This window comes from Mauremys reevesii, linkage group 6 (assembly GCF_016161935.1).
Source record: "Mauremys reevesii isolate NIE-2019 linkage group 6, ASM1616193v1, whole genome shotgun sequence".
NCBI classification, from domain to species: Eukaryota; Metazoa; Chordata; order Testudines; family Geoemydidae; genus Mauremys; species Mauremys reevesii.
Window position 1 is genome coordinate 72,849,388 of NC_052628.1, and position 25,722 is coordinate 72,875,109.

Genomic DNA, 25,722 nt, shown 5'->3' on the forward strand with positions numbered 1-25,722 from the left:
CAGGGGTGTCACCGGGCGCTGATGCTGAAACCCAGAGCCTGAGCGCCCCCTGTGGGGTTGCAACCCCAATCCCCAGCACTCTCCGTGGGGCTGAAGCTGGAGACGTGAGAATGAAGCCCCGAGCCCTGGCGCCCGCTGCGGGGCTGAAGCCAGAGCCGCGAGGAGGCTGAAACCCCTGATTCCCGCTGGAGCCGGAGCCGGAGCCGCGAGGAGGCTGAAGCCCCGATTCGCGGTGCCCACTCCAGAGCTGAAGCCGGAGCCGTGGGGGGCTGAAGCCCCGATTCCCATCAGTGGGGCTGAAGCCGGAGCCATGGAGGGGGAGGTGTTAAAATCCTGATTCCCAGCGCCTGCCGCAGGGCTCAGGTCAGAGTCACATAGTTCTGATTGATTTCTGTTGAATAGGAGCCGTTTTACAAGGTGTCCTGTATTCAGCATAGGGAAATATGGTCACCCTAGTCTGAAGTAACTCAGGATTTGAGAGTGTAATATTTTCCACCAAGACTTAAAGTTGAATGGCAAAATTAAAAAAACCCAAACAACCAAACATTTAGTTCCTGATTGCCCCTAAATAACACACAGGGTCTATTCATCATAGTACTAGTAAAAACGTAGCCTTTGTTATTTCAGCAGATGTGGATGTGGTTTCTTTGCAATTTCCAGCCCTTACTTAATGTGACACCCCTGGCAATACTCTTGGTGGTATCATACTCCCCATCAGTCATAGATCACCATCCTGGAGTCTGGAGGCTGAGTACAGATATCAAGTACTGTACAATCCTTTATTCACAGCTTGTAAAACTTTGTAATTTTTTTAATTTTATAAGCTGTGGGATAGAAGATACAAATATTATCAAATTGAAAAATATTGTAGTTCTAGACAAATACTGATATTTTAATCTATTTGAAGGTAACTTTTATTGGGAGTTAAAAACACGAGGCCTGATCCAACATTCACTGAAGTTAATGGAATGATTTCCATTGATTTCAACGGGGGCTTGCTCAGTCCCCTAGAATCCAATCCTGTAACCCACTGTCCACCTTCAACTCCTACAGTCTGCTGGGGGAACAAGACTGGGCTCTTACTTACTTACTACACACATAAAAGATACTCTTTACCCTTATCACATGTATTACCATGATCAGTCTGTCTCATCGAGTAGGATTAGTAAATTTTCATGTACTATTGAACTGATCTTGGGTTAATCTTTTATAAAAAAGTATACTAGAGCCTGTTTTTCAATGTCTTATGTCTGGAGATAAGGTGATAAGTGGGAAAAATTCTACATTTGAGCAAAGCTTTGTATCTATTCCTATGCTATAAAAATACAGATTGTGTCTTGTGATATTTTTTAAACAGAATAATAGCAGTGCTGTGTAATATAATATATAAATATGGTACATCCTGCAATCCTTATAAAAATTGACCCTTGTATATCAACAATTATTGCTTGTACAGACATATAGGGCATGATCAGAACTCCTTACACAAGCAAAACTCCCACTGAAGCGTGCAGGAGCAAGTCCATAAACAAGAATATCAGCTTTATGTGAGATATTATCACATGTAACACATAAAAATATACTTGGCAGGCTAATAGGCTGCATTTAAATATAGAGTGTATTTATAGCCCCTAAATTACAAAATACGTTGCTTTTCTTTTTCATAGACACTGTGTTCTTCGACCTGGCATGAGTTATATGTGACACTGTGTTCTGAAGCTGACCTGCATTCCTTTTAAAACCATTTAATCACACACAGCTGACTAGCATTCCTTTAAAAAAAAAAACCACCTAATCAAATGCATTTCAAATACCCAAAACAGTTATTTAATCTCCATATAAGTACGAGTGTGAAATGTGCAGTGTCCAAATATGCCATTTCCTAAGAGCACTGCAATAGTCAAATGTTTCCAAAATAAAACTCTTCTCTTCCTCTCCCTGAATCACACACTCCTCAGATAGTGAACAGACCGTTTTAGAGTGAATTTGAGCAAAGTACTGTTCCACATAACATGGCCTGAATACAAAAACTAAAATTCACTGTAATCAATGTTCAAGCTTCTTTTCATACATCTTAAAAACATAAATTTATTTTTTTAAATGAACACTTTTCCACCTTTGGGCAAGTGTACTGAACGAGCTGTGACATATATGAGAACGCATTATGTTGCAAGGGAATTATCATGGAACACTACTATACTGCCTTTCATCTCCAGGCCACTAGATCAGATCAGTAGTTACTATTTGATGGCTGTTCTACGGAATACATCAAATGGTGATCTCAGTTCCATTCCTAATGGGCCAGGAACTGTAATTAGTGACTTCACTGGAAATTTCAATATGAAGGCCAAGGAGCGAATGAACATGCAGAGTGAACAACTGCTGTTAATTCCTAGAGATGTTCAATCCAGAATGGGGTTTAGTAACATTAGTGGCACAGTGCGGGGAAGCTTGCACTGCTGCTGTCTGTGCTATATTTGTTCTGTGGATAACAGTTACCAGTAATGTCAAACCAGGATTTTTTACAAGCATGAAATTCACTTTAATTTACTATGCACATCTTTGGGGCTTTTGCAGTGTTGTCTAATCTGAGACAGAAAACCCAAGGCCTGATTTATGTTTGAAATGTAAAAGCATACAGAAAATCTCTGGAGGGCCAGTAAGAAAGATATAGAGCAGGATAAGTTTAACAGGCAGGCTGGAAAATGTGTGTGAATAGTGATTAAAAAAAAAATCCCAGACACTTCTGAGAAAACAGGGCAGAAGAGATTAAACTATGAAAAAGTGGGGAAAATGCATTTAAAAGAACTTTCACTGCAGCCAAACTATTACTTAGAGTATGGGTAGTGTTTTCCTGTTACATCACACTGAAATCACAATGGTTTAGTCTAGTAAGTTACCACTTGAGAACCTTATAACAAACAATTACTGTAATGTTTACGTAGAGTGACCACCTAGCCCGTGTTTGACAAATATACTATACATTCGGAAGCAGAGGCACAGCTTGTAACTGCACTAACCCTCAATAACATGAAATAAAATATGGTTTTCTAACAGAAGGAGTTAAAATTAGTTTAATGGAAATGTGTTCCATACATTGCAAGGGTGCCACCAAATCCATCTGTATCTACTGGAAGGAAAACATGATGTGTGCTTTCCAGGTTTTATACTAAGCCAAAACCCAAGGTTTTATTTTAAACAGATGTGAACGAATTAAACCCAATATTTTCAGGTATTTTTAGTACAATATGATGCCATGTGATTAATACGTTATACCAAGAGATGATGTGTGTTTTCACCTTAAAGATAGCTTTTAAGACATCATTACAACGTGTGCCTGCTGCTGCCAGCAAATTACAGCTCTGCGCCCTATACTGCTACTTTTAGCACACTGGTGTTTTTAAACGGACCCGCTTCTGGAGTGGCGCGTGGTGTGACAGCAGAACCCCCCCGAGGGAATTCCGTGAGCAGCACAAGGGCCCGCGCCTGGCCCTTTCCGTGCTGGAGGCCTCGGGCCAGGCGGCACGGTCCGGAAGGCAGGCAGGCTTTTCTGCTCAGCCCTCACCCCAGCTGACCCCTCTCACGGAGCGATCACTGACCCACTTGAGGAGAGGGACATCAAGCCCTAGAAAACCAAACACCCCGGGAATCTCCCCGCAGCAGCTCGGGCACGGGCAATTCCCGGAGGGGGGAGACGCAGCGCCCGGCACCCGCTCCTGGCTTTGTCCGGTTTCAGCTCCCCTCTCCCCCGTGCCCAGGGGCAGCGGAGCCGCCCGGCCCCTGCGGCGGGGATGGAGTAGGAGCGGGGCGCCCCGCGCTGCACCCGGGCTCTCTGTCACGGGGGGCGAGGGAGAACGTGCAAAAAGCACGAGCGTGTGCGGGCGGCGAGGACGGGGCGGGCAGCGGGTGAGGCTGCGGGCGGCAGGGCAGGGGAGTGGGTGGGGCACTCCCGGCACTCAGGCTCGCGGCGGGCAGCCTCCAGCGCCTCCGCCCCCGCTCATCACGTGGCGGCTCTCCCCAGCCCCCCGAATTCCCGGCGTGGGGAATGGCCGCGGCGTGACTGTGACGCAAGCAGCGGGCGGCCGCGTCCCCGAGCTCGCCCGGGCCGCGTTCTGCCGGAGTCCGAGCGGCGGCCCCGCGGAGCAGCAGCACTTTGGCCGGCAGAGCCCCGGGGTGAGTGAGCCAAAGTTCCCTCGAGCCTGGGCCAGGCAGAGCCCCGGGGGCAGGGGGCAGCGCAGGCTGCGGCTCCAAGTTTGCACCGGGGGCCCCACCCCCCTTCCCTCGCCGCGGTGCACGGAGAGGGGGATTCCGGGCATCGCATCCCTTCCGGCAGCGCAGGCAGGGGACGGCGCTGTTTGTCTCCGGGAGAGCAGCGCCTCGCCGGGCAGGGGTTAGGACAGAGCCGGTGTCTCTATAGTAACGCTGCAGCCAAGGAGTTGTTTTAGCAGGGAGATGGTTGACACACAAGAGGCAGCAGCTTCCACCGCTACCGTAATCGATGTTCTTCCCCGCTTGGCTGGCATCCTGTCTAGTATTGGCGCTCATTGTGTCTTCCCTTTAACGAGCCACTTCGTGCAAAACAGGCACGGAATAAAGGCAGCATCACATACAGGGGGAGGTGGAGGGTGGGGTGAAACGAATACACAATAGGATAGTGTGGGAAGTGCCTGCTAACCCCTCTCCCCCCGCGCCCCAAAATCCAGCATTCAGGACTTGGACATCCTCAGCCACCTCTCTTGCTGGGTGCTTTGGTTTTGCTGCTTGCTGAAATGTGGCTCCTTTGCTTTCCTCTCCTGATGACTTTCATCTGCAGGTGGTAAGTGAGGTAAAGGGTTATTGTGGCTGTTGTCGAAATTCCAGGTTGTGTTTATTTTAAATACAAAACAATGAAAAGGGAGAAGAAAAATTAGGAGGACGTTACTGGCAGCCACACAATTTCCACAGGAAATGCTAGCATTCTTTGCTGAACTCTGCTTGCAGAGAAGAAATAGGTTTCAGAAATAACTATTGTTGACAATTTTCAGTGTTCCTTGAACTAAATCCTGAAATATAACAGTCTGTTCCTGTGGCATTTTTGGCTTGCCTGTGAATAACTGGTGAAAAAGGAGTACTCCTGTTGTTTCCCTCTTAAAACAAGCAACAGAGCCCTGTACTTCTTATCAGCATATGATTGACAGGTATCTATCTAGGAAGAAAAGCACTTAGCTCTGTAAAGAAAGAGAATGACAGCAGAAATAAAGAGCCTCTTCTCTCCCCTGTAAACTGGAGCCAGCCCAGGGTTGTGTTTTCCAAATGAAATTAGGGTTTTATCTGTGGGATTTAATTAGAGCTAAAGCATATACATAATGTCGGTTCTCCCAAAGTGCCACTGTAAAAATCATTTTCTGTGAAATTTGAAGCAAATACAAATTTATTTGTGTTCTCTTCTGAGCCCGGACATCCCTTGTGGGAAAATGGTTTTAAACACTGTACATGTTCTACTGGTACATATTGATAGTTAAAAGAAAATTTAAGAGAAGTTTGCTGTTTTTATACCATAAGGAAATATTAGTGGAAATAGCATTTATTTAGTTCGAAGAGCAGTAACTATAGATCTATCTGATAGAAGGACTGCATCTTAGATTACAGTTAAATTAATTCAAGGCTATTCTAATAACATAGGGTTGAAATTTACAAACTGTTTACTCAAGTTGGTATGAATGGGAGTCCTTGTTTTTACTCCTACAATGTGGATGAGTAAGAGCTGCAGGGTCAGGCTCTTACCATATAAATTGGCTCTGAAAAATATTAAGGCTTGATTTCAGTGTCGCCAGCTCATGATATTTGATGTTTGACTTAAAGCCTCAGCACCTGGAGACAATTGATTGTGAGCTTTATGTGTGTGTGTGTGTGTGTATCTATCTATCTATCTATCTTTCTTTCACCTATCTATCTATATATACAGAGAGAGAGAGAGAGTGTTAGGGCTTCGGAACAGAGGCGGTTAATGCGCACTATAAGGGAACCTTTAGTGCGCACCAGCAGGGCATACATAGACCAGTTAATGTGCATCACATTAGTGCACTGTGGAAATCAGAAATCACACCCCTGTAGTGCATATTATCCCACCATGTAAAAGGCCCTAAGTTTCTAGCCGTATGGTTGCAAAGAAAAGCTTGGAAATATGATCCCAGTGCACCCTAAAGATTCCAAAAAACAGAAGGCAAATAAAAACAACTCACATTTTATTAGTCTTTAAAATGTCATGATTTTTAAGCCATGATTTTTGAGGGACCTAACTCATGATTTTTGAACATTAGGGTTGGCAGTACTGCCTCTTGCTTCCTTTGAAGATGGTGGGAGCAGGATCAGATCCTCCAATTGGAAAATAAAAATAATTCCACTTGGTGCAGTTAGGCATGATTCTGCAAATGTGTATTTTTCTGGTCAGTCCAATGGCACGAGGTCCATTAGCAAACCTTTACAGGATCTAAGTCAAGTCAGTAGGACTACTTGAGTAAATAGGTTGAGTACTGAGCAGTATTTAACCCAATGTATAGAGGAAATATTTTTTTTCATTATTAGCCTTTTTAGTTAGAAAAATGCCATTTGTAATAGAGCTATACAGACAGGCTACTCCTCTTTGCCCGATCATTAACTCAGTCATAACCCAGCAACTAAAAACATATTTCAGATCTTTATGAATTGCCATGTAAGTCTTCCCTGCCTCTTTGAGCTAGGGAAAGCAGATGTGCCTTGCAGCATGCCCTGAAGGTTTATAAAGTCTAACTGTTCAGAAAGAGGGAATGGTGGGAGGGCAAGATCCAAAGCTGAGGGACCCTCACAAAGAAACTCCTGCTAGATGTCTTCTTAAATGAGTGGGTTCCAACTTGGGCACTCCTGCTGATCTCAGCTGTGGCTTTGTGGCAAGTAAGTTAGATGTTAGGTAATGCTCTAATTTGAAATAATTGTACAAGAGTCTGCTCTTCGATATCAGTGATTCTCCTGGTGGGGAAAAATCGCGAGAGTATGACCTAGCTTCTTTTGGACTGCATTTGCCTTTAAGGTAAAGAAGGCTCTGTATAAGGAGCGGTGTGTAGGTGCATCTCATCAAATGGACCAGTGGGAGGCACTGTGCTTGAGAGAGGCACCTTTTAGTGGGACAGTGTTTGCAGTGGTTCCTTTTGTGTGCTTTGAGGAGAACTAATTTGCAACACACTTTTATGAGATGCAGTATACCCCCTCATGCTTCCAAACAGATCTGGTCGGTATAAGGTGGGTGTAGTGGAGCCATGGCTCAGTTTGCTGCCCATTCCCCCATTTGCTCCAGAGGAAGGAACATTTTGGGTGATCCACTGAGCATCCGGGGCAGTGATCCAGGAGGCACTAACACGGTGGCATACAAGGAGGGAAGAACCTTGGTTCTCTCTGTGACTGCGTTAGAGCTAAGCACAATCTATCCCTTTGATTTTTACTCTGACTTGAAATAGAGGCTTGCTGGCATGCAGTTATTTTAATAAAGTCTTTATAATGAACCAGAGCTACCAACATTTTGCTGTATATAATTCAGAATACTTAAATATTTAACACAGCACGAAATAATCATTTTCACTGTCAAGATGAAAAATATGTCAAAGAGTATTTGAGAAGTGTTGTATCTTGAATGAAATGTGAAAACAAGTAAGCTGACATAGTAAAGGGAGCTTGGAGCCAGCCAGTGGTGGTGGTGGGGTTTTGCCAGATACAAGGTATTTCTTTATCGGAGGGGTGAGGGATGGTTCACATGGAGCAGGTGCATCATTAAAAACACAAGGGAATAGTCTTGCAACAACAGGACTGTTGTCACTATTAAAATAGGATACATGCATCAGATACACTATTGATCCTGGTGTCACAGAGGAGTTCTTTGCTGGTGGGGAGAAACAGGCACATAAATATTCTGGTAGAAATTCCACATCTGTTTATCTGTCTTGTAATTTCATCTTCAAGTATAAAGTTACCAGTGATATACAATATAAAGAAGCTACAGTTACCAAAAATATCTGATATGCATTTCAACTTTCACAGGTTGGTTAGAATGGAGATCATCCTTTGCTATGCACAAGTCTTATTCTTGTTTTTTAAAGAACAGTTTAAGAAGTATGTAAATGCACCAAAATAGTTTTGTAAACAAAACTATTATGTTTTTAACAGCATTTTGTATTTTTCTATATTTAATTTTAAGATGTAAATAGGATATTCTGAACTGTTCCTTTATCAATATTCCCCCCCCCTCCCCCATGGGTTCATGTTAGTTGTTTTCTTGTCCATGCTAGACTGTTGGCCTTTTCTCTTTATCTATATAAAGGGGAAAATTGTTATTCTAAACACATTTAGACTAACTTTAATCAAATGCTATTATTGCTGCTGTTGTACGTTCAGATATTCTTCTCAAAGCATATTCTTTAATTAAGCTGAGTACTAACATATCATTTTGGAAACTCATGCTTTGAGCACTGGATACAATATAATATTTGTGCTTGTTGCTAGGACCTGGGCAAAAACTGTTCTTGTGTTACAGAAAGGAACGGCCAGGAAATGGATGTATGCTTAACACCATTATTTGATTTATTTTTACTTAAAACCGATTTAAAATGAGATGTGAATGAATTTTACAATGTCTAGTAAAAAAACAAATTTGAGTTTATACTATATCTTTGAACATGGTGCATGTTTTCGCCTAGCTACAGTAGAATTGCGATAACCTGGACTTCTTGGTTAGTGCTCAATATGTTTTGAATAAATAGGCGTTCTGATAATAGGAGTCAATCAACAGAGACAGTATAACAGGGAAACGGCAGTTCAGTAGAAGAAGAGGGGAGAGAGAATCAGCTATTGAGTATCCTATTGTATAGGACTTGTGTTACATAGCATCAGGATGAAATATTTGACTAAAGTAATTTGGTTGGCATAAACTACATGAAGGTTGTTTGTTAATTTTTTTTCATGTATACTTTTTGTTACCTATGCACAGCATATTAATTGATCCTTAGGAAAAGGGGAACTGACTTTTTAAATTATAATATGATGAGGGTAATTGATGGTTTAACATTCTGGCTATTAGAAAGACACCGGCAAAGTGGCTAGCCCCACAAATTGGCCTACCTTTGTAATTGCCCCCATTATAAGTCTTATCTTCAGGAATCTCTACATCCATTTAGTTTGCAAACCAGTTTTTGCTTGCTGCATCCAGAAGTCTAAAAAATAATTACATGTATGATATACTGTTAAAAAGGTAAATGGAGCAGTTCATATGTTATAAGTAGGGTATGTTTTGTCATGGGTATTTTTACTAAAAGTCATGGACAGGTAACAGGCAGTAAACAAAAATTCATGGCCCTTGACCCGTCCATGACTTTTACTAAAAATACCCGTGACTAAAACTTGGCGGGGGAGGGGGGCATGGCTCAGGAGGGTGGCCCTGGGGGTGCCACGGGTGCTGGAGGAACACGGCCCATGGGAGCGCTGTGGGTGCTGGGGGGGAGAGTGCGGCCTGGGGGGCGCCACAGGTGCTGGGGAAGGGAGCGCAGCCAGGGGTTGCGGGGGGAGCTTGAGTGCTGGGGAGGGTTTGGTAGGGCTGGGGCAGGCTCCCTACCTGGCTCCTGGGAAGCGGCGACACTAGCTCCTAGCTCCATGTGCTGCCTCCTCTCGGCCCCAAGCCCCAGTTCTGCAGCTGCCATTGGCTGGGTACGCAGCCAATGGGAGCTGCGGGGACGGAGGCAGCACGTGAAGCTAGAAGCTGAGGGAGGGGAGTTCCTGTCTCCCTTCCAGGGAGCCCCCGCCAGGTAAGCACTGCCCCACACCCCAGCCCTGAGCACCCCCCCCCACATCCAAACTCCTGTTGCTGAGGGGCGGGGTTGGGGGGCCCTAGACTGCCCCAGCAGCGGCCAGTGCGCCTGGCCCACCAGCTGCCAGAGATGTTCATGCGGCTCCCGGGCCAGGCACACCAGCCACTGCAGAAGCCACAGAGGTCACGGAATCTGTGACTTCTGTGACCTCCGTGACAAACACGGAGCCTTAATTATAGGATAAGAGGCTGTGCATATGCTTCTATTTGTTTAATGTTAGTCTATCAAGTTGTACCTTTGCTAATTTTTTGATGTTGTTTATTAATTTCTGGAAGCAAGATGGCTCTATTTACAAATAATTTTAATGAAAAGATTCTTGAAAATAAGATCTTCAGGGGTCTGACCATCTCAAGGATTAGTATGAGGCTACCAAGTCTTATACCTGTTGGTCATGAGTATAAATCTGACTTTTGTCCATTATGACCAAAAGCAGTAGTTGTCGCATAACCATTCAGTAGCCATTGTGAAAAGCATTAGTGGTGTCAGTTTAATTCCAAGCAGATAGATTTTCACATCAAAATTGGCACCTTGAAACTGGTATTCTCATTAGAATAAACCAAAGATTACATGGACATAAATAATGAACTATCCACTCTCCACCGAGAAGTAGTGCCTGAGGGTCTGAGCATATTAGCAAATGGTATGTTGAAATTTGTACTGTGATTTCCCATGTTGTACCCAATTTGTGGATAAATTGACCTGCAGTCTATCTACATCGCTGATCTTTTCATTTAAAGTCAGTGATTCTTCTTACTCTAGGGGTCCCTTCAAACCATCCTCCAAGCTTCCATGGTTTCTCTTCTTCAAACCACTTCTGTGGACCTTAGTAGTGCTACGGGAGCTCTCCCTTAACCGTTTACCAGGGAGTAAGAACTGAGACAAGGGCTTCTGTGTACCCACAGTTCACTTTTGAACATGCATTTAAGTTAGACAAGCATGCTTGAGCACTGCACGTTTGGTGTGCATTTTGGCTGTGATTCAGCAAAGCACTTAAACCCTCAAGTCTCTGTTCAGCAAAGCACTGGAGCATGTGCTTAATTTTAAACATGCATAAATTCCTTTAGTCGCATGTTTTCCCAACTGAAATAAGATGTACAGGAATGGGGCTTTCTCTTCACCAAGCCAGCAGGCATCCTCAGTCCACAGGATGGTAGTCCCATTCCTCAATACCATAAAGTCATGGTAATAGTTTGTAGAAAGGTGGTTTTAAAATCTGCAGTAGTGGTTTCTGGATTATGGGATTCTTTGGTGAGGGGAACTAAAAAAGTCTGTGGTGAATTCAGGTAAATTAAAAAAATAGTTGGTATTAGTTATTAAATAAAGCTTTGAGTCTGGGGGAGGTATTGTAGACTGTGACAGCTGTTGAGGTTTTTGGCATCTAAGGAGGCATGAGAGAGAGGTTTTGGTACCCATGATGCAGGAGAGGCTTTGGGTAGCTCTTTTTTCTTCCCAGTTTAAGGCCAATGCAAAAATAAGTTTGGAGTGAGAGGTCATGAATTCAGAAGCCTCTGCCAGCAGCTAGCTGCCCCACAGTACACTGTTCCAGGCTCTGCCACTGCATCCAACAGAGATGGATAAGCATGTTACTGATAGTTTGATGTTTCTACTAACATTATCGGCATTGCAATAGTTGGTACTAGTGTGGCTGCTTACATTATCATTTAGGCTCCTGAGTTAACACCCAATGAAGTTGAATGGGAACATTTCACATCTCTCTTAGGGCATGTCTACACTAGCAACGTTAAAGCGCTGCCATGGCAGTGCTTTAACACGTCTATGTAGTCATGGCACCAGCTCTCCCAGTGCTATAAAATACCCACCTCCACGAGGGAAGTAGCTACCAGCATAGCTCCCAGTGCTGGTGCACTGTCTACACTGCCTCTTTACAGCGCTGAAACTTGCAGCACTCGGGGTATTTTTTCATACCGCGGAGTGAGAAAGTTGCAGCGCTGTAAAGTGGCAGTGCAGACAAGGACATAGTATTATTGCATCATGCTCCCTGCAGCTTTTGAAAACTGTGTCAGTGTACATTTGATTCCTGTATGGAAATTTTTCTTCAAAACCATAAGGGCTAGAGACTTTTTTTACATAGAAGTTTAGAACCTGGAGTACAATTATGCAGCAGTTTCAAAAAGGGCAAATATGTGGCTATTTATGAGGGAACATCAACACATGGTCTTGACTAAAGCACTGACTTCAACTACACTGAAAGAACCTGTATTATCTCATTTTATAGAAATGTTTGTTATCTTTTTGCATATATCAGGAAAGAGACCCACATTATAAAGAGCTGACTCGTGGTTTTTTATTGTGAGTAAAATTCTCCATTATTAAAGTGTCCCATATTCTTAACGCTGCTATTTTGTTCAAAAATATTGTATTTAGATATGCTGCTGTTTAAGACACTTCTTTATGACAATAATATTTGACATTAATAGGTCATACACCAAAATTTGATATGGAGGTATTTGTAATGGAAATTTGTTTGCCCTTTCTGTCCATTTAAAAAAAACAAAACCTGAAATGTAATTTAAGAAAGTTAAGACAGAAACCTTAGTTTCTAAGGATGAGGATGAAACAGAAAAAAGGTGAGCTTGTGTAAATGTTCCATGAGCCACAAAAATATATTATGCAAAGACTATGGTGATAAATCAAAAATTAAGAAATAGGAAACAAAATGTGTTTCTGTGAAATAACACGTGCTTTGGTGACGGAAGGTGAAGCTGAGCTTTTCAGGCTGGTGGAATGTCACAGCTTGTTTATATGCCAAGATAAAAATATGCTCTTTAGTTCAGGGGTTCTCAGACTGGGAGTTGGGACCCCTCGGGGTCGCAAGGTCATTACATGGGGGGTTGCAAGCTGTTAACCTCCACTCCAAACCCCGCTTGCCTCCAGCATTTATAATGGTGTTAAATATATTAAAAAAGTGTTTAATTTATTGGGGGGGGTCGCACTCTGAGGCTTGTGATGTGAAAGGAGTCACCAGTAAAAAAGTTTGAGACCCACTGCTTTAGATCAGGGCCGGCTCTACAGTTTTTGCCACCCCAAGCAGCGCACTGAATTGCCGTCGCGGCCGGCGGGGGCAGTCCGTGTGCCCTTAGGGCGGCAGGCATGTTTCCGCGGCGGCGGCAATTCGGTGGCAGCTTTTATGTTTAGCTGAAGCCGCCCCGGACAGCTAAACATAGAAGCTGCTGCCGAATTGCCCTCACTGCGGAAACACGCCTGCCGCCCTAACGGTGCATGGACTGCCCCCGCTGTCCGCGGTGGCAATTCGGCGTGTTGCTTGGGGGCAAAACAACAGAGACTGCCGCCCCTTGCAATGTGCCGCCCCAAACACCAGCTTGGAATGCTGGTGCCTGGAGCCGGCCCTGCTTTAGATAAATGACTAAATAGAAATAAATTCCATTACTCAAATTGCAGTTGTGGTTTTAAAAAAAAGTGATTTGTAAAAATGTTACCTTAATGCTTTCATTACCTGCTGCTCAAGGAAAAATAGCAGCACTGTTTAGTGGATTAACTAGGAGCAAGGAATTCCTAATGCTGGCTCTGACTCTTTGATGTTAAGTAAATCTTTCTGCCTCAGTTTACCCATTAGTAAAATGGAGAAAATCTGACCAGTGTACTCAATTTTCTCATTATAAAGGGTGCTAATAGCAACATCTGTTTCCAATGTGGGGAGCTGATAGAGACCTAACACTTAGTTGTCTAACACTTTCCATTAGAAATGACTCTTGCAACACTGTCTTGAGAAGCTCTAACACCTCCATTGTTTGCAGTTTGGATCGTTGAAATTCAGCAGGAACAAAGCACTGAGGTCTTTCTTTGGCCCATGAAATATCTCATGAACAAAGTCCTTCTTTGGCCCATGAAGTTCCATTCAAGTTTGGCTGATGTATAAATTGCTATTTTCTTTGTTGCATTGTCAGCAGAATTTTGGCAGCATGTCAGAATAATAACTGAATGTGAACATGTAATGAAAGTCCAGGCCCCTGCAGCAGCGGCAGCACACACTGAGATCCCTGGAAGCAAGACAGTCTCCCCAGGAAGACATTGTAAAGAGTTGGAGATGGTCCATAGTTAGGGCAAAAGCCTGATACTTTGTGGACCTACATTCAGTTTCCTGCTCTGCCACAGATTTCCTTTGTGATCTTGGTCAAATTTCTTATGGCCAGATTTACAAAGGTATTTAGGTGTCTAAACGTGTAGATAAGCATCTACTGGGGTTTTCAATAGTGCCTAAGTAGGTTAGGCCACTGAACATCTATCTGCATCTTTAGGTGCCTAAACCCCTCTTTAAATTTGGCCCTCAGCCTCTCTCTCTGTACCTCTGTTCCCCATTTGTAAAATAGAGATATAGCATTCCTCTTCCTCATAGGAGTGTTGTGAGGGTAAATGCATTGAAGGTTGTCAGATACTCAGATGTACTACAGTAATGGGGATCATGTAAGTACCCTAGATAAATAGGATAGATAGAGTGGAGGAGAAAGAACTGGGCTGGGCTCCCCCCAACAATCTTTCCCTCTGAAAGTGCTAGGTGGGTAAGAAGGTCCCCCATTTCCTGGAACAAGGGAAGAGAGATGGCCAGGCCAGACTCCCCTCCCAGACTCAGCAAGTCACCTCAGCAACCCATTCTACCCCACCCCCTGGGGGAATGGCCTTTTGCTGTAGTTAGTCCTATATTTCAAGTCATGTTAAGGTTAAGGGAACAAATTTTATACATGGAACTGTTGTTACAGTTGCATTTTTTTTACCTTTTTCTTTAAAAAAACAAACAAACTAGGAAATCACATACAGAATTTTTAAAGTACTGTCATTTAGGTTACAAAGTCAAATACTGGAAAGATAGGAAATGCTAGAATTAAGCCTGTGGTCCCATAATTCAGACCCCTTGTGTGTATACATTGCAATACAGTCTTCAATCTGCCTCTTTCAGTGCACAGGCTGCACAATGCTCATATAATGAATCAGGGTTGGGTGGTGGACAAAACTGTAAGCTATCATGGGATAAAAGGGAAGGTCCTATCATGGACAGAAGTGCTGCTGAGCATCCATCTAAAGTCAGTGGGTGCCCAGTACCTCTGGCAGTGGTTAAGTGCAGGTCTGGTGATATGGGCAGAAGATGGGGAGTCATGACGTCCTGAGTTCTGATCTGTGTCTGACAGTGATTCCTTTGTCTCTTTATCTCAGTTCCTCCATTTGTAAAATGAGACTTATAATCCCCTTCTATTTTGTAGTGGAAATAAATTCATTAATGCTTGTAAGGTATCTAGATATTATAGTGAGGACACTAATAAAGACAATGAGGAAGCGAATTATTTTGCATTCATTGCTGCAGATGGATGGGGTGCAGTAAATGAGGCAGGGGCTACTACTTGAAGGATGAGGGGCTACTACTTGTAGGATGAGGAGAAACATTTCTGTACAGTGAGTACTCGCTTGCTTGTGCACTGAATGAGGCAGGGGTCCTGTGGAAAAAATAGCATGTGATGTGTAATTAAGACTGTATCTTAATGTATATGCACAAGGGGCTGAATTAAGAAAGCACGCACAACATGAATTCAGCCATTTTCGAACTTTCTAGTGTTTGACTTCAAAACCTAGACAAAGTTCTTCTAACGAAATTTTAAAAAAATAATTGTTTTGAGATTCTCTAATGGAAGGCAAAAAGTACAAATGATTATTATTTTATTTAAGTCATGTCTGCTGCCTGCTCAAAACAAATTTGTGTGTTTGTTTTTAACACTAGCAACACTATAAAGCCAGTATACTGTAGCTGCAGAAGTACAAGTTACATTCTCTTTTTCTCATTAATGTAATTAAAAATTTCAGGTGAACTGTGATTCCAGAAGGCCACATTCTGATTTCAGTTATATAGGTGTAATTCTGGAGTAATTCCAGAGAGGTCAGTGGAATTATTCCAGATAGGGATGTTGCCGGCTCAAAGAGCCCGAGGCGGAGCAACAGCAGGGTTTGTTGCCCGGTGTGCGTCGCACTAATTATCACACCAGGGTGGAGAAGCAAAACCAGGTTTATTTGAGCCCAAAGAAAGGTGCCAGGGAGAAAAGCATTCTCAAATCCTGCACGCCCGCTCACAGGCGGGGTCCCAACATTTATACCCCCCTTGTTTGTGTAAGCCTTTTGTTCGGTTTTCCCCCTCCCTTCCCAGCAGCAGCTACATTAGGCATTACATTTCAGTGTGTTAGAAAAGGTTCTCATCCACAAGCTTATCTGTGGCCTTGACAGAACAAACGCATACAGATTTTCCTTCCCCCTCTCCCCCTCCTCCCCGCCGCTTCTGCTGTTTCAAACTCCTACATTTGCAAGCTGAAATTGCTGACAGCTACACATTTTGCTTACAGTCTGTTAGCATCTTAGGCTGGTTAAAGTTCACAGCATGTAAGAACTTTGGTTCACTTCAGGCCCAAAGTCACAACTTTGGTTTACTCAGGCCTAGTGGCACCAACAGGGATGTAAAAGTTTAACCAGTTAACTGGTTTAATCAGTTGATAAAACTCTGCTGCTGCCCTGAACCCAGGATTCCGCTGCTGCCCCATTCCCGGCATCCTGGCTGCCAGGCGCAGGACCGGCAGAACTCCTTAATGGTTAACTGTTTAACCAATAGAATTTTAATAGGTTAAACAGTTACTATTTTTAAACCCTATTTACATCCCTAATTCCAGACTCTTACTGAGTGCAGAAACTATCTCATTATTTATTTATCTCATTTATTATTTTTAGTGGTCATAAAATTAACTGAAAATAACAATATTTAACTTTTTTAAGCACTCCAGCAAACTCATACACATCCCTCTTATAGAAGGTGATGTATAAGGCTGGTCATTTGTTTATCGTGACAAAAAATGACTGTCATCATTTAAAATATACTAAAATGAAGACAAAGTCATAGCATATATTATTACCTATAATATAATATATAATTGTTTTGGAAATTATGAGGAAATGTAGATCTATTTTACTTTGAAATACATTGTTTAATACTTTTTAATAATATTTAATTACTTTGGACATATAGAGTCAAATTTGTAAAAGTTAATCGAGCAATCTCACTGGGTAGTGGGTAGGTCTAAGTGACAAAGATTTTTAAAAAGCCCTAACCAGTCATGGGTGGTTTGGGGTTATGATGGTTTTTTTTCTTTTTCTTTTTCCTTTGGGGGGCGAGGGGGGGGTTCCAAGGCCATGATATGCATAGATTTACAACCTTTATAATGTGCCTCCCTTCTTGTGTACTGCTAGCTTCTCACAAATGCTTTTGACCACACTGCAAGTAAATCTTACTAGCATCATTAGTAAGTTTCACTTGAAACTTGCAATGCAATGATGTGTTTCTCTTTTTCCTTTGTTTATTAGGGTTTGCCAAATGATACTTACAGATGACGCCTGTAATTTTCATTTTGCAGATGACAGAGCTGGCAGACTATAATGAACTAGGTTGTTCAAGTCAGAAAAAGGAGTATGCAAAAGGAGAGGAATTGGTAATAACAACATGGCAGGACAGGGAAAGAAGGATGATACAACAGATGGGACAATATGGAAAGAGACTGGTTCCAGCAGTGTTGCTGACATTCAGTGCTTTTACATGCGAGGAAGGAGATACAGATGATTTTACACAAATTATGGATAAATTTGGGAGATACTGTAACACCTGGAGATATGTTACTTAGGAGAGACATTATTTTAAATTAATAATTAATGGTAATATGAAGCAAAAATCATCTCAGTATTAGATATAGGGCATGCATTTTTGGCAAGCAAATTTAGATGAGTTAAGCTCTAAATTAATAACTTTTAAGTCACTGTTTTAATGTTGCAAGTGTAAGTGAATGGCATGTGGCATTAATTGTGTTCCCAAGATATTTTAAAAAGTAATCACACAAACCATTGCGGAAATACAAGACATTGAAATTCTAATGGATGATTATTTAATTTGGCTCAGGGAATTTAGAGAACACAATGCAAGATTTAGGGAAATGTTGCAGAGGTACCTCTCTGTGAACTTAAAAAAACCCCCAACCAATCCATGCCTCAACAGTAGCTATTTGTATTCGACATGAATTTAGCAAAGATATTTTAATTATTGAATCAGTTAAAATAAAAGTTCTAGTTCAGATATCCATTCCACAATGTAAAATGTATCTAAGGAGACTTCTAGATCTGATTTATGGTCAGTAAGACAATTTCTGGTTAAGGACATTGTCTAGTATTGGGAAGACAGACAGAAACAGACATTTTATTAATTAAATCATCATTTCAAAACATTTCAGCTATAATTACAGCATTTACCTGAACTTTTTACATTGTTAAGGCAACAGTTTTGGCATGGAATTTTTTAGTAAATTTAATGGAAGAGGTGCACGGGGAAAAAACACTGTCACAGAAAGGTCAGCAAATAAAGTAGTTTTCACTACATCAGTATACCCACAAGCATAATGGGGGGTGCTGAAAGATGAGGCTGAGGGTAGGGAATTAGCGAGAAAGCCCACCCTGTATTGACCCTGCATTGGCGGCTCCTGTCCCAGAGGGCTGGGCATGGGTTATGTATGTTCATCAACCATTCAGGAGGCATGGTGTAACGGACACTTTACAATATGTTGTATTTCATCTAGAACAAGTAATGTTTGATGTAAAGAGTAATGGCTTATGGTAGAATCACACTAATTTTGGAAATTATAAATGCGAATCAAGAATCCTTTAGCATTCAAACAGTTAATTTCCTCTGCGTTTTTTGACTGTACTTTTAAATATTCATACAAGCTTCTATTGTTTCATTGCTTACATTAACAGGATACAGTTTGTCAGATAATTTAGGAGCACTGTAAGTTGATCTCCTGATTACCATCTAGTAGCTTGCCTTCCGTATTAAGGAAAAGGAATAAGCAGTGGCTTTTATGTTGAGTTCACTGTATTTCAGTTGCTAGTAATCTTTGAAATAATGAAGTGAACTACAGATAATCTTGACATGAAATAGTACAGCATTTTATGTTTCTCTTTCAGTGTTCCAAGCAACCATGACTTGATCCATATAAGTCTTTTGTTCACTCTCAAATCGGAGTTTAATGGAGGATTTACAGAAATGTTGGACAGCACAAATATATGTGTATGATTGATGCAGTGTTCTGTATATATCATATAGTTCTGCATTATAAATTATTTGGTGTTTTAGTATTAAAAACAGATGATAACATATAGCTTCAGCATTATTATATATGCAGAGGAGATGGATACAGTAGATTCCGCTTATTAGCAACCTCTCTGTTCTCAGCAAAAAGTTGCTATAATTCAAAGGTTTGCAGGGCTTCAGCCAGGGAAGGAAGTGCCTGGGACACACCAAGCCCAAGAAACTAGGGCCAGGCCAGGGCTCAGCATGGTGGGCACAGAGAAGTACCCTGCAGCCCTGTGGGCCCCAGTGTCCCTGCTCACTGTGGAAAGTCTCAGCCCTTCCTGTGGCTGTCCTGACCTCAGATATAGGCAGGTTTGTGGGGTTGTAGCCAGGGCACGCAGGCCAAAGAGCTGTTCATAAGCAGCAAGCCTGTTGCCAATATTAGAATCCCATTAAGGTTAACGTCAATGGCATGGGATTGGTTCCCAGCAAAATGTTCCTGTTAACCAGAAGTTTTAATATCAGGATTGCTATTAAGTAGCATCCACTGTATATGCATATATAGTGTGTATGTTTGTGAATTCTGAGCATCCTCAAAATGTACTATAAATGTGTTGTTCATTCCTCCCAACAGCCATGAGTCAGTGGAAAATAATTGGTAAAATCTGAAAAATACACATTCACAATTTGTTAATATTAATCTCTAAATGCAAGTTGCAGATATTTACCCATTAATTTTATTTTTAGTGATATTTTGAAGCTCCTGAGAATTCCTGTTTGTGAATGTGCTGCATTGACACTGATATTTAAAGTAGCTTAGAAAATGTATATATATAATTAATTTATATTATATTATATTATATTATATTAATTATATTAATATAATTAATTTATATTAAGACCTAGTGACAGGTTATAAAGGTTTATGAAGGATGGAAAGCAAGGTTGCTGGCTTTTGATTTGATGATATCACTTTGTGAATGCAACTTTTGAGTTTTACTTGCAATGTCATAAATTCAATCTGAAATCACAATTATTGTATATGTATTTTTTTAAGAGTTGCGGTTTTCACTCAGAGTGACGGTTGCACTAAGATTTCATAGCAAGTGGAGAAAGAAAGTGTGTATCTTTTAAGCCTATTTTGTTAAGCAATATTTTCCAGTCTGTGTCCAGTTCTTGAGAATGACAAAAGTATAGATTTGTTCAGTTGAAGTGTTTTTGCACACTCAGATTTCTAGAGAGAACTTTGTCAAACAAAGTTTGTATATGGATGTGTTATTTTAACCTGGGTTTAGAATTATAATTAAATTACCAGGATTCAAAACAAATGTATTCAGAGATATTTTTGGTAGGCTTGTTTAAGAAAATATTTTTGTAGACTGTAAAAATTACAATGAAACACTTACTAGCTGTCCAATTTAAACATGAAGCATTGTACATTAATTGCTCAAAAGTATATCAGTGGCATAGTTCCCACTGCATTATGCATGCTTTATATTATTATTGATTGGTCTCGATTTTGCTTCTAACTTAACTTCTTTCTCATTCATATCTTCGTAGGTACTGTAATTCTTTCTTTACTTGGTTCAGTGTTTCTGTCCTTAATTTTATTCTGATCATTTCTGTCTCATGTCTTTGATGTTTTTCTAACATTTAAAACAGAAAATGTATGCTCTCTTGAAGGAGCCGTAGCTTGTAGATTGAGTGCCTTTTGTGAGTTCAGAGTTCATATTTGGGACCTTTTTCTGCAATATAAGTAATCTGTTTTTTATTTGAGTAGTCCCATTCATTTCAATGAGATTATTTATGTAAGTAAAGTTTCAGTATCAACCCATTGGCTTGGATTTGACTCCTACTGTCACGCTGCCTGGTATGGGACAGAGCTCAGAGTGCCAATCTCAGTTCAGACTGCCAGAAAACAGGGCAAGCACCCCAAACTGGTGGTATATTCTAGTAAGATTTCACCAAGTCAGTAACAGATGTGTGCTTTCAAAATGCTGTACTAGCTATTATGGAGCCACAAACAGTCCCCTTCAGGCCCTCTATCCCCTCATACACCACCCAGAAAAAACAGACTTCTGTTCCAAAGAACCAGACACTCACCCCAGATCAATATGTACTTCTGGATCTCACTCAAAAACCACGCTGGTAGACAATCTTTTAGTAAACTAAACTGAAGGTTTAGTTTTATTTATATATATATAAATAAATATATAGTGATTTTTATATAGTGATATTAAATCTGCTAGTTTGCAGTAAGTCTCTCTGGATCACCCAAAAGATTGGGGGTCCTCAGTCCATTATTCAAAGCTTCCCTTTGTTAGAAATCATAGTTAAGGCTGTGAGTCTGTTACGGAAGTCATGGATTCCGTGACTTTCTATGACCTCCGTGACTTCTGCAACAGCCAGTGCAGCTGATGCAGGAGCCATCTGAGCAGCTTGGACAGCCCCTGGGCCAGCCACACAATCGCTGCAGAGGCAGTCTTGGGCCACCGCCCTCCCCCCAGCCAGTAGCAGCAGGAGTTTGGGTGTGGGAGGGGGCACAGGGCTGGGGCAGAGGTTTGGGGTGCGGGAGGGGATAAGGGGTCTGGGCAGCACTTACCTCGAGGAGAGGCTCCCCAGAAATGGCAACATGTCCCTCCATTTCTAGGTGGAGGTGCAGCCAGGCAGCTCTGCGCGCTGTCTCTGTCTGCAGGCACTTGCTTCCCGGACAATGGTAGCTGCGGAGCTGGTGCTTTGGGTGGGGGGCAGTGCGCAGAGCCCCCTGGCCGCCCCTCCACTTAGGAGACAAGAGACATGTTGTTGCTTCCAGGCAATCGCGTGGAGCCACGTAGGGAGCCAGCTCCCCCAAGCCCCTCGAGCACCAGTGGGGGTCCCAGGCTGCGCGCTGCCGCCTGCCTCCCCCCAGCACCAGCGGATGTTCTGGGCCATGTGCAACTGCCTGCCCGCCCCCCCAATAGCAGCGGGGGGCCTGGGCCATGCACCACCACCCATCCCCCTCCAGTACCAGCAGGGGTCCCAGGTTGACTCCCCTGCCCTGAGTTCACCCTGCGTCTCTGGCCCCCTGCCCCAGAGCACCCACAGTGCCCCTAGTCTGCCCCCTTCCCCAAAGCACCCAAGTTTTAGTTAGGGGTATATAGTCATGGACAAGTCACGGGCCGTGAATTTTTGTTTACTGCCCATGACCTGTCCATGACTTTTACTAAAAATACCCATGACTAAAATGTAGCCTTAATCATAGTCCAGAGATGTGGAGCAGGAAAGAGGCAAGAAGGTGATATCACAGTCTCCAGTTTGTAACATAAGAACAGCCATACTGGGTCAGGCCAAAGGTCCTTCTAGCCCAGTATTCTGTCTTCCAACAGTGGCCAATGCCAGGTGCCCCAGAGGGAATGAACAGAACAGGTAATCATCAAGTGATCCATCCCCTGTGCCCATTCCCAGCTTCTGGCAAACAGAGGCTAGGGACACCATCCCTGTCCATCCTGGCTAATAGCCATTGATGGATCTATCCTCCATGTACGTATCTAGTTCTTTTTTGAACCCTGTTATAGTCTTGGCCTTCACAACGTCCTCTGGCAAGGAGTTCCGGAGGTTGACTGTGCGTTGTGTAAAAAAATACTTCAGTTTCTTTGTTTTAAACCTGCTGCCTATTAATTTCATTTGGGGACCCCAACTCTGATGTTATGAGAAGGAGTAAATAACACTTCCTTATGACTGGTGTGGAGAAAGTAAATGATTTTATAGACCTCTATTATATTCCCTCTTAGTCATCTCTTTTCCAAGATGAAAAGTCCCAGTCTTATTAATCTCGATTCTCTCTTCATATGGCAGCTGTTCCATACCCCTAATCATTTTTGTTGCCCTTTTCTGAGCATTTTCCAATTCCAATATATCTTTTTTGAGATATCTGCATGCAACCACATCTGCATGCAGATTTTAAGATGTAGATAAGACCTCTGAGTGACACCACTATTTACCTCTCTCCATTCTGAAAAGTGACCATTTATTCCTACCCTTTGTTTCCTATCTTTTAACCAGTTACTAATCCATGAGAGGACCTTTCCTCTTATCCCATGACAGCTTACTTTGCTTAAGAGCCTTGTCAAAGGCTTTCCCAAAATCTAAATACACTGTATCCACTGGATCCCTTTGTCCATTTGCTTGTTGACCCCCTCAACTTCAGCCCATGTGCATGGAAAGTTACAGTCGCAAACATGGAATCAGGGATCACATGTCCTACATGCCCTGCCGAGTCACTGGGCCTGCATTGCCCATATGCTCTCTAGGGCATCATGAAGAGAGTTCCATTGGAATAGTTGTAGAAGGCGACAAAGAGTCCTGTGGCACCTTAAAGATTAACGGACGTATTGGACGTGGGTGAATACCCACTTCGTCAGACACATGTGGTGGAGTCCACCGCATGGGTATTCACCCATGAAAGCTTATGCTCCAATATGTCTGTTAGTCTTTAAGGTGCCACAGGAGGACTCTTTGTCACTTTTTACAGATCCAGACTAACACGGGTACCCCTCTGATAATTGGAATAGTTGATTATCCTTAATGGCCCATATTCTATGGCTGACTGATCTTAATGTAAAGCTGACTTATCCAGGAACACAATATGTTTGAGATACAAACACATAGCAAACATTCATAACTTCATATGCAATGACAATGCATGCATATAAACAGGATAACGTTGTTCAACAGATCACAACTTTTCTAGTAGTATCTTACAAAGCATACTTTGCATAGGATTTATCACAACTGTGCAACAGGCGTTCTGCTTCAGTGGTTATACCTTAGTGTAAGCATGGTCATCTTTCTTTTTATACAGCGTCACACCTACAACTGAAGGTTGGGATCCAAGTACAAAAGTTAAAAATCCAAAGAAGTTTTATCCTTCCTTTTTTAGTTTTTAGAATGTATTTGAGTTGATTGGTGTAGTGGGGAGGAGAGAGAGAACAATATTATGTGGTGATACTATAAGACAGGATTTATTACATTGAATTTATATTTTCAATGGTAATGTGGAAAATGTACGTTTTATAAGCAATAAGAAAAAAAACAAACCTTTTTCCTTAATGAGAGATGTTTGAAGCCAGTCAGGATGCTGAAAAACTAAAGCACTTATAAAAAATCATTTCAAAATATTTGCAAATCCTAGTTTTGCTACAGACATTGGACCCCTGGAAAGCAATATGATACGTAACTTCTCCTTGAGGGAAAATACCCCCATAAAACTGAGAAGACAACAAAATAGCATGTATTGTATTTACCTTTGCCATAACCCTTAAGAGGGGAAAAAGAAAGTAGTTCTCTTTTTAATCTTTCAAACTGAATTTAGGGGATATTTAATAAAATGTAGCTGGGCTTTTTATTGCATACCCCACTCACAAAGTGTGATCTACTCTTCAGTGCCCAGCCCCGTCTAAGAGAGGTGGTGATTTGGAGCTAGTGCTGCTAATCCCAGAACTACTACTTCATTCTTTGGCTAATGTGCAAAAGCAAGTCAGCACCTTGTCGCCTGTAAACTCGGGTGGATTTTCAAAGTGTTGAACTGGGATGTGCACAGATGTCTTGACTTGTACAGTCTGAATGCTTTGACCCCCAACTTAGTTTATTGTACTTGACTCTTTGAGTTGGCAGCACAGTGCACTGCAGTCTGTTACGTGCGTCTCAGCTACATTAGCAGCCAATCATTTTTAGCTGTGTAGTGTAAATCTGAAGTTCAAGCTCTGTAGCATATAAATCAGGGGTTCTCAAACTGGAGGTCGGGACCCTTCAGGGGGTCGCAAAGTTATTACCTGGGGGGTTGCGAGCTGTCTGCCGCCACCCCAAACACCGCTTTGCAGCCAGCATTTCTAATGGTGTTAAATATATAAAAAAGTGTTTTAATGTATAAGGGGGGTAGCACTCAGAGGCTTGCTATGTGAAAGGGGTCACCAGTACAAAAGTTTGAGAAATAATGATATAAATTCATGTATGGTATTTTTTAATAGACTTGCTCATTCTGTGCACTTCTAGATTTCCAAATATGAGCAATCTATTTTCCCACCTGGTAGGCCTATCAGCTGATTGTAATAGATCAAAAGTACTCTGTATACAACTTCAGGGTCTTCCTATTGGAAATAACTGTGTAAATGATCCTGATGCATTCGTATAGATTTTTTTTTAACAGACCATGAGTAATGTTCAGACAAATGAGAGATTGGAAAACATCACTCTACAAAATAGAATATGGTTTGTCTAGTACTTCAGTATTCTGTGCTATCACAATTTGAAACAATTGATTAAAGGGATAAGTCCTTACATATTAGGCCGTTAAAAATCAAAATAAAGAAAGAGCTCCCATGCAAATCTCTATCAGCGCGCGCCGTAGAGAAGAAAATTCAAAATCATTTTTTAAAAATCTCCAGGCCCAAGAATCAAATGGGCGCTCATGGACTGGAGGACTCTATCTTTACTGAATGCTGCAGATAGACCCGATGCTGCAGCACTGAATCATCAGCCTATTGGCAAAGGGAACCATGATGACCAGCATCTATGCTGATAACATCATCATCCATAGAAACAGGGGGCTGAGCTCCATCAGCCCCAACTGTCCTGATCATAGCAGCTGGAGGCTGCCTTTCCCTCATATCTCACTAACAAATCACTGTGTCTTATTCCTGCATTCTTTGCCAGGAAGGAAGAGGGAGGAAAATCAACAGGTGGGGGTTGTTTTGAGGAGCA

The 25,722-nt window shown here is 42.1% G+C and overlaps 1 protein-coding gene and 1 pseudogene across 3 annotated transcripts in view; both read left to right on the forward strand.

Annotated features, from left to right (window-relative positions):
• The window catches only part of LOC120407275, a 49,647-nt pseudogene that overhangs the window by 1,658 nt on the left and 22,267 nt on the right, over positions 1-25,722 (forward strand).
• LOC120408735 (synuclein alpha interacting protein) overlaps positions 4,011-25,722 on the forward strand; it is a 104,540-nt gene continuing 82,828 nt past the window's right edge. The window contains exon 1 of one of the 3 annotated variants that reach the window (XM_039545930.1): positions 4,011-4,173. The gene's annotated coding sequence lies outside the window, so the exon portion shown is untranslated. Of the gene's footprint in view, positions 4,174-4,613; positions 4,817-25,722 lie in introns of those variants that run through there. The other 2 variants (XM_039545927.1, XM_039545928.1) reach the window with 2 other exon arrangements.